We start from the raw sequence: 8,152 nt of genomic DNA, 5'->3' as shown, positions 1-8,152 counted from the left end.
CAATCTCCGCCTGCTTTGATCGCTGCTTACATCTACTGATGTCCCTGAACAGCAATCCTCTCAAATATGCCTTCATAGTCTCCCATATAGTGGGTATGTCCGAACTACCCTCGTTAATCCCAAAAAACTCCTCCACCTCCCGCTGTATGTCCTCCAATCTTACACTATTCAGACAGTTAGGGTGAATTTTCCACTCTCCCCTATGCCGTGTTTGTGTCCCCATTGGCCGTAACTCTACCTCTATCGGATTATGATCGGAGATCACCCAAAGCAAGTTTCTCACCTATCCCACCATAGAATCAAACATATTGTTTCCGAGCGCCATATCTATTCTGGATAAAGTATTATGAGCCGGTGAATAACAAGAATATCCCCTCTCCCCAACGTGGGGCACTCTCCACAAATCAGTCATACCAATCTCTCGAGTATATGTTCCGAACAGCGTAGTATGGTTTTGCGACCTGTTCTGTATATTTTTGTTTCTATCCCAAAAATCATCACATATGTTGTTGAGGTCTTTAATAATTAAAAGCGGCATCGGATCTCCCCATCGAATCAAATCCAGCACTTCTCTAAGTTTTTTGCTCGAATAAGGGGGAGGAATGTACATAGCCACCACACACATCAAAACACCAAGAATTCTGCATTTCACTACCACATATTGTCCATCCACATCAACATAAGGGAATATTTAGAGAGTTAGGGAGCACCACAACTGGGCGACTACCATAATTATGATGAACATATAAAGGGGTGCAGCTCAATGCATAGCAAAAACATCATGGAAAAACAACAAGAGAAAGAAAGCTATGCAAATAGGGCGCACGCCCAAAAAAATACAAACTGAATAGCAAAAAATACAAAAATAATTTATTAAAGAAAGAAACAAATGCACAAAAATAAAAACATATAAAATACAACAACCACACTACTGGTCCCAAGATATTCATATATAAACAGCCCAAATATAAATGATATTAAACGACAGCAATAAAGACATGCCACAATTGGATTGTTATACCATAGAAGTATATGCATGAATATATATACATACCTTTCCCAAAACAATATATGGGAAAGGCCTATAATATAGAAAAATAAGAACCCCCTGATACTTATATAGGTAAAATATGACTCAATATTTCAAATGGCCACAATATAACAATATCTATACAAATATAAACATATATGAGCATAAAGAGTCTGGGCGTCCCCAGACAACCTTGCAATAAATAAAGTGCCCTAATATAGAGAAAGAGACTAATACCATCAATGGGGCCCCAATAAGCGCATAAGAGAATAATATAAAAAAAAATAAATAAATAAAAAAATTATGAGATATTAGCTAAGTAAAGAGATGCGACAAGCAAAGCAGCCAGGTGGGGAAATAAACCCACTCAGGTATAGAGAAGGCGTCCATAAAAATGGAAGTATGTGGCACAATGATGTAAAAAGATACAGGGGTTAAAGATAAATACCCAGAGTAGGTCATCCAATATGTGGCATGGGTCGTCGGCAGTCAGTAGTCAAAGGTGGAAAAGGGCGAACCCGGGATACAGAGAGTGTGGGGGGAGCCCCACGCGTATCGCTGCTAGACGCAGCTTCGTCAGGGGAAGTGCTGGGAGACAAATAGGGAAGTCTTAAGTAGCGGTGAATAGATTAAGATGATTTCTGGCAGGTGGGCAAAAAAAAAAAAAAAACCCACGCACATACCTTAATAGACAGAAGGGGGAGGTGCGCCGGCGTCCATGCGAAGCGGTCACTGAAAGTGAAAGTAAAAGTGCGCACCTGCGCACAGGACTGGATATTGAACGTCAAAGGGGCGCCTGCGCACAACATACCGCTCGAAATAGAGCTAATGCAATGGCTGAGAGGCTAAATAAGCCCATGACAAACTAAAACATGAGACGCATGCGTAGAGTAAGGCTCACAGCGCCGTCCCCCAGCCCCGAGATTATGGCATACAATGCCATAATCCAGCGCCAGCACAGTAGGTAGAAAAGCAGGACTGATCGGACAGGGCAATGTCCAAGTGGGACATATATGCTATAAGATTGAAAACCACATATGCGAGATGAGCAAATTAACACAGTACCCCAAATAGAAGGGGGCAAGGAAAGGAGGTTTCAGAGACCACAATGTGGTAAAAATGATTACAATGACAGTTACCCATAAATATCCAATTCCATGGACATAACGAGCATAGAAATGCACATACATTCATACAAAAATATATAAGAAATATAAGTATGTGTATGCACTATATATACAAAAATGTGATACTAAAGTGCTTAAACAATATTTTAATAGAGAAATAATAAAGTTATATATACAGACAAATATAAAGGGAACAACAGCGAGGCCCCCAATGGAGTAGCTAAGTCTCTATGAACAAGGGACCCCCACCCCACATGAGCAGGTACATGATGAAAGAACATGACAAAATATGGTAACCAATCCTCTTATAGCACAGGTAATATACGTATGAGTTGCCAAACATGGTACACAACCCATGAAAATAGTTGCATAAGATATGGGGAAAGCCAAAACGGGTGGGCAAAGCGTGAGTCCACAAGAAATACAGCGTCCATGAGGGGGAGAGAGAACCGGTGTTCTTATATTGAAGGTCAAGATTCCTATGAAGGTCCCAAAGCCACTCATAGTCCCTCGTCCTCATCCATTAGTGTCCAATTCATGGTGCCTGGGTCCAGTAAAATCATCCCAGGAAGCTTGTGAAAAGCAATTCCTCATTGAGTCCAGTGGGGGAAAGACTCCGTAAATTATAGATCCACTGGGACTCAGTTTGCAACAGCCGCTTCTTCAAGTTTCCTCCTCTGGCGTTAGGAAAGATTTTCTGTAAACCAAAGAATGAAATATGAGCAGAGGAGCCACCATGAGCAATTAAAAAATGCGAAGCGACTGGGGACACCATCCTGCCTTTTCTGGTATCAGATGCCGCTAGATGTATTGTGGACAGGTGCTTCTGTGCCCTCTTCCTGAATTCCTGGGAGGTCTGGCCCACATACACCTTATTACATGGGCAGATGATGGCATAAATCACATTGACCGTTCGGCAATTAATGTACGATGTTAGTCGGTATGGTTTTGAATCCAAAGGATTGATAAACCGATCTCTGGTAACAGGAACATATTGACAGACACTGCATCCCCCACAGGGGAATGACCCTCTCAGGCGTATGCCACGATTCAAACTGGTGGTAGGGCGTAGAAAGTGGCTCCTAGTCAGGATATCCCCAAGGTTTGGAGCCCTCTTAGCTGTCAAGGTAGGGCGGGGAGTGACAAGAGTGGAGGTTTGTGTGTCAGTGGTAAGGATGTCCCAATGGGATGTTAGGACACCTCTTATCCGGTCCCATTGATCATTAAAATCCGTAATGAAACGGACACTATTATCTTGATGGCGAACACTAGGAGAAATCAATAGGTCCTGATTCATACCCGAAGCCCTTTGAAAGGCCTGGGAGATGGTCTTTTTAGGATAACCCCGCTGCCTAAATCTAGAGGTAAGTGCCCTTGACTGTGTTAGGAAGTCCTCATCCAAGGTGCAGTTGCGACGGATCCTTAGGAATTGGCCAATGGGGATACCCCTTTTAGTGTGGAGAGGGTGGAAGCTATCATACCTGAGCAGGCTGTTCGTCGCGGTGGATTTGCGATACAGATCCGTGACCAGACGTTCGTCTCGAATGCAGACTTTTAAGTCCAAAAAAGTCACTGAGTCAGGAGAGAGAGAGTGCGTAAGGACGATGTTTAAGTTGTTACTATTCAGTTCATTGAGGAAGTCAAGACACCCCTGCTCCGTACCTGTCCATAGGAAGAAAACATCGTCGAGGAAGCGATGCCAATGCCGGACGTATGTTTTGAAGGAATTGGAGCAATACACAAAGGTTTCCTCCCACCAGCCTAAAAAAAGTTCGCAAAAGCCGGTGCGCAGCGCGCCCCCATGGCCACACCCGATATCTGCCGAAAGAAAGTACGGTCAAATAAAAAATAATTGTGATGTAAAATAAAGTGCAATAAATCAATCAAAAAGGAATCATGAAAACGATCTGGGTTGTCCTGTTTGCTGAGAAAATGCCCCACTGCATGCAGTCCATCAGAATGGCTGATGTTTGAGTAGAGCGATACACAAAGGTTTCCTCCCACCAGCCTAAAAAAATGTTCGCAAAAGCCGGTGCGCAGCGCGCCCCCATGGCCACACCCGATATCTGCCGAAAGAAAGTACGGTCAAATAAAAAATAATTGTGATGTAAAATAAAGTGCAATAAATCAATCAAAAAGGAATCATGAAAACGATCTGGGTTGTCCTGTTTGCTGAGAAAATGCCCCACTGCATGCAGTCCATCAGAATGGCTGATGTTTGAGTAGAGCGATTCGACATCGCAAGTCACCAAAAGTACTGGGTCCGGGCAAACCACCTCGCGGCACCCACTAATGAAATGGGCCGAATCCCTAGTGAACGATGGTAGAGATGTGGCCAAAGGCTGTAGAAAAAAAATCCACATAAACATTGGCCTTTTCGCAAAGGCTTCCTACACTGGACACTATAGGGTGTCCAGGGGGTGCAGTTAGGCATTTATGAACCTTAGGGAGCAAGTAAAACGTAGGGATAACTGGGAACTCCACCTGCAAATACTGTTGTATATTTTTGTTAATGATACCATAATCAAAGGCCTGGCTAACCAAAGAATGATATTTGGCCGAAAACGTCTCCGTAGGGTCAGAAGGGAGCTTGGTGTAAAACCTATTGTTGTTAAGCTGTCTATGCACTTCTGTTACATAAAGATGGACGGGCCGTAGGACAATATTCCCGCCCTTATCCGCCTCCTTTATAACGAAATCCTTGCTATTTTTGAGTGAGGTAAGAGCTCTCCTTTCACATGGGGTAAGGTTACTGGGAACCCCTGAGGAGGGAGACAAGAGCATAATGTCCCTCTTGGCGAGTTCGTAAAAGATCTTAACGGCGGGAACCAAGGAAAATGATGGAGAGAATACGGATTTATTTTTATATGGAAAAATCCTCCTACCTTGTCCGTCCTCACTCTCGTGTAAAAGATCCAGGAGATCCTGAAGTGCCTGTTCCTCCACAACGTCCAACTTCCTCGCCATGTCAGGTTTATGATGGATAACCTGCAAGACTAGTTTACGGCAGAATAGAAATAAATCCTTGACCAGAACAAATTTGTCAAGGGCTTTAGTAGGTGAAAACGTGAGGCCCTTTTGCAATATGGAAATCTCAGAAGCGGATAAGGAATAATCAGAAAGATTAATTACCTGTAGGTGTTCAGATGTAGTTAAGGAGGCCTGGATATCTAAAGATGACAGGGAAGCGTTCATTAAGGTCGATGTCTGTATGGAAGATGAAAGGGGGATGTGGGCCCCTTGTAGACGTTTGTCCTTTTTCTTAAGACCCTTGTGCTTCCCCCCTTGTCGCGTCCTACGTCCAGATCGCTTCCCCCTGATGATAAAAAAATCGCTCGAACATATCAACATACACCTTCATCTCCTCATAGCGCACACCTGATGGGACCAATACCAATACACCCCTTGAATATGCAGAGAAGGTAGAATGCTACATCTTTTGCAACCCGTGCCTACGTAAGACGTCCACCTTCTCACGAACCAAGTGTGTCTCCAGCAGACATATCAGTGAGGCCCTTTGATCTCGTGCTTATTGCAGCACCGCCGCTCGTCTGGTTTTATTCGCAAGGTCTCTAACGTTCCAACTCAGTATTTTAATACGGTCCCCCATCATGACGCGGAACAGTCATTTAGAAAATCCTACTCCTTAACCTGAGCTGTCTAACCCCTCCCCCCACCCTTTGAACTTCCAACCCCCCCCCTGTTATGGCTGGTAATTCAGTACCACAATGGACATAGAGGTCAGTGCACGTACAGTGACCTGGCAATAACCCAAAAAATAAGAACGAGCTCTGAGACGTGGGAACTCTGTTGACCGCAATCCCTAATCCTCTCCAACACAACTAGAGGCAGCTGTGGATTGCGCCTAACGCTGCCTATGCAACTCGGCACGGCCTGAGAAACTAGCTAGCCTGAAGATGGAAAACAAGCCTACCTTGCCTCAGAGAAATACCCCAAAGGAAAAGGCAGCCCCCACATATAATGACTGTGAGTTAAGATGAAAGACAAACGTAGAGATGAAATAGATTTAGCAAAGTGAGGCCCAACTTCCTGAACAGAGCGAGGATAGAAAAGGCAACTTTGCGGTCAACACAAAACCCTACAAAATCCACGCAAAGAAGGCAAAAAGACCCTCCGTACCGAACTAACAGCACGGAGGTACACCCTCTGCGTCCCAGAGCTTCCAGCTAGCAGAAAAAACAAATTGACAAGCTGGAATAGGAAAAAACAGCAAACAAATAGCAAAGAGGAACTTAGCTATGCAGATCAGCAGGCCACAGGAACACTCCAGGAGGAAACAGGTCCAACACTAGAACATTGACTGGAAGCAAGGATCCAAGCACCAGGTGGAGTTAAATAGGGTAGCACCTAACGACTTCACCATATCACCTGAGGAAGGAAACTCAGAAGCCGCAGTACCACTTTTCTCCACCAACGGAAGATCACAGAGAGAATCAGCCGAAGTACCACTTGTGACCACAAGAGGGAGCCCTGCCACAGAATTCACAACAGTACCCCCCCCCCCCTTGAGGAGGGGTCACCGAACCCTCACCAGAGCTCCCAGGACGACCAGGATGAGCCATATGAAAGGCACGAACAAGATCGGGAGCATGGACATCAGAGGCAAAGACCCAGGAATTATCTTCCTGAGCATAACCCTTCCACTTAACCAGATACTGGAGTTTCCGTCTAGAAACACGAGAATCCAAAATCTTCTCCACAATATACTCCAACTCCCCCTCCACCAAAACCGGGGCAGGAGGATCAACAGATGGAACCACGGGTGCCACGTATCTCCACAACAATGACCTATGGAATACGTTATGTATGGAAAAAGAATGTGGAAGGGTCAGACGAAAAGACACAGGATTAAGGACCTCAGAAATCCTATACGGACCAATAAAACGAGGTTTAAACTTAGGAGAGGAGACCTTCATAGGAATATGACGAGAAGATAACCAAACCAAGTCCCCAACCCGAAGTCGGGGACCCACACAGCGTCTGCGATTAGCGAAACGTTGAGCCTTCTCCTGGGACAAGGTCAAATTGTCCACTACATGAGTCCAAATCTGCTGCAACCTGTCCACCACAGTATCCACACCAGGACAGTCCGAAGACTCAACCTGCCCTGAAGAGAAACGAGGATGGAACCCAGAGTTGCAGAAAAACGGTGAAACCAAGGTAGCCGAGCTGGCCCGATTATTAAGGGCGAACTCAGCCAAAGGCAAAAAGGACACCCAGTCATCCTGATCAGCAGAAACAAAGCATCTCAGATATGTCTCCAAGGTCTGATTGGTTCGTTCGGTCTGGCCATTAGTCTGAGGATGGAAAGCCGAGGAAAAAGACAAGTCAATGCCCATCCTACCACAAAAGGCTCGCCAAAACCTCGAAACAAACTGGGAACCTCTGTCAGAAACGATATTCTCTGGAATGCCATGTAAACGAACCACATGCTGGAAAAACAATGGCACCAAATCAGAGGAGGAAGGCAATTTAGACAAGGGTACCAAACGGACCATCTTAGAGAAGCGATCACAGACCACCCAAATGACTGACATCTTTTGAGAGACGGGAAGATCTGAACTAAAATCCATAGAGATATGTGTCCAAGGCCTCTTCGGGACCGGCAAGGGTAAAAGCAACCCACTGGCACGAGAACAGCAGGGCTTAGCCCGAGCACAAATCCCACAGGACTGCACAAAAGTACGCACATCCCGCGACAGAGATGGCCACCAAAAGGATCTAGCCACTAACTCTCTGGTACCAAAGATTCCAGGATGACCAGCCAACACCGAACAATGAACCTCAGAGATGACTTTATTCGTCCACCTATCAGGGACAAACAGTCTCTCCGCTGGGCAACGATCAGGTTTATTAGCCTGAAATTTCTGCAGCACCCGCCGCAAATCAGGGGAGATGGCAGACACAATTACTCCCTCTTTGAGGATACCCGCCGGCTCAGATACACCCGGAGAGTCGGGCACAAAACTCCTAG

General features: G+C 45.3%; 1 long non-coding RNA gene across 1 annotated transcript; it reads right to left on the bottom strand.

Annotated features, from left to right (window-relative positions):
- Positions 1-3,966: 3,966 nt before the first annotated feature.
- LOC138667147 (uncharacterized) lies at positions 3,967-5,800 on the bottom strand. Its single transcript, XR_011318614.1, has 3 exons — positions 5,290-5,800; positions 5,043-5,153; positions 3,967-4,223 (listed from the first exon to the last, which is right to left on the bottom strand). It is a non-coding gene; the product is annotated as an uncharacterized lncRNA (long non-coding RNA).
- Between the last annotated feature and the right edge of the window lie 2,352 nt (positions 5,801-8,152).

This window comes from Ranitomeya imitator, chromosome 2 (assembly GCF_032444005.1).
Source record: "Ranitomeya imitator isolate aRanImi1 chromosome 2, aRanImi1.pri, whole genome shotgun sequence".
Classification (NCBI taxonomy): Eukaryota; Metazoa; Chordata; class Amphibia; order Anura; family Dendrobatidae; genus Ranitomeya; species Ranitomeya imitator.
This window is presented reverse-complemented; position numbering and strand designations above follow the sequence as displayed.